Source organism: Mangifera indica, chromosome 4 (assembly GCF_011075055.1).
Source record: "Mangifera indica cultivar Alphonso chromosome 4, CATAS_Mindica_2.1, whole genome shotgun sequence".
Classification (NCBI taxonomy): Eukaryota; Viridiplantae; Streptophyta; class Magnoliopsida; order Sapindales; family Anacardiaceae; genus Mangifera; species Mangifera indica.
This window is the reverse complement of record NC_058140.1, coordinates 3907910-3909740: the sequence shown is the minus strand read 5'-3', so window position 1 is coordinate 3909740 and position 1831 is coordinate 3907910.

Here is a 1831-nt window from a genome sequence, read left to right as displayed (position 1 = left end):
GTTGGTATAGTGAAACAAAAAGATAGCTTACATAACTAAGGTGTCAAATCCCTGTATTCGATCTAAATCGATTAGCCTAATATATAACTTCAATTATAGTTTTCATATTCAGAATCTTCCACTATGTTATATAGGTCACACCAGATAGAAATTTGGGGGAGTAGTTCCTTAGTGACCAAACATGACATATTTCAATTCGAGAGTGTTAATATACCACCTAGATAACCCTTAAAGCATAGTATGAGCACAAAGACAACATATAGGACCGATCATCATCCACATGGGAGTTTAATGTCGACTCCATATGATAAAATTAGTACCGGTCAAGACTAAGGGCATTTTAGGTATTTCAATAAAAAGTTATCAATAGAATCTTCTATTTACTAAGTGTTTTGTCATTCACTTTTCTACTTTCATGTGTGTAGGTATAGGTACTCATAATGGTTATGAGCCGAGTGGTAGTCCACGGGCGTAGAGCAGTGAGGGCATTTTCATCTTTTTATCTTTTATTTTATTTAGATTTTCATAGATATATCAAACTACACATACTATATTTTAGTTTATGTTTTCATGTTTTGACATGTTTTGAAATTTTTTGATTTAGTTTTGACAAGAGTATTTTAGTAATTTTACTAGTTTTTAATAAATGATATTTTATTTAGCTTTTTAATAAATTTATAACTAGTTTTGAATTGATTGCATACTCAAAATAGACAATTTAGTGATGTTCTTCTCTAGATGATAGTACTTCTAAAAAGGGTGTTACAATAACTTTCTTATGATAGGTAATTAGACACTCTATAAGACATGCATGTAATTTCTAGAATGTATCTGATGTGAGCTAATTTTGAACAAATCCTAAATGTTCAAGGATCGTTAGTTTTTTTTTTCTTGATGGTATTGTTTTTCCTTCAAGAATGATTAATGATCATTGACTACGTTTTGAGCATCTGATTTGGCAGGGTCATATAATTCGAGGTGATGTTTTTACCGCATATATTAATGTCCAAGGAATGAGTCATTTTAGTCCCATTTATGTTAAAGTAGTTGGGACTGATAATGAATGCAATGATGTGATGTTATTACTAAAGCTAGTACCCTAATTTGTCATGCTTTATGTGTCCTTATAAGAAAAAATGGCTAAAAGCAAGTATGGCTATTGTTATTTGAGTTTCTGAGATTGGTGTACTATTAGTTACTATCTTAGAACATGTGCTTATTAGTAGATCTTTTAGAAGTGACAAGACATCCATATTTGCAATATGTTTTGGAGTAAGGGTACATAGCAATTTTGTCCAAAAGTTTTAGTTGTTCTTAGTATGGACTTAGATAACCCTATGCAAGGGTTGGATATATGTTCCGTTGCTATAAGTTTGTTCTATAGTTAATATAATGTTATTTAGTATCTTATATAAAATGACTCTACTCAAATTGTGTTGACTCTCGAATGAGGTGTAAGATCTTATGGAATAAACCGATAGACTTATGAGTTGCAAATTTTTTACAAAATCAAAAGAGAATTCAAAAGGCAAAATTAAAAGTTATGATGCAAAATAACTTGCAAAACGGTCTACCCAAAGAGAACACATTGATAAGTCATTCTTTCAGTATCGATCAAGGACTCATTCAAGGTCAATATGCATGATAACTCATTTGATTAGAGATTTACTAGATGGTTGTCAAATTTATATTTCTAAATGGAAGACTCTATAAAGAAGTTTATTTTGTGTAGTCAATTTGGTCTGAAGCATAAAAAATGAAGCTTTTAGACTATAAACTAAAGAAATCTATTTATGGTTGAACAAGACTTTTTAACAATGGTATGCTATAA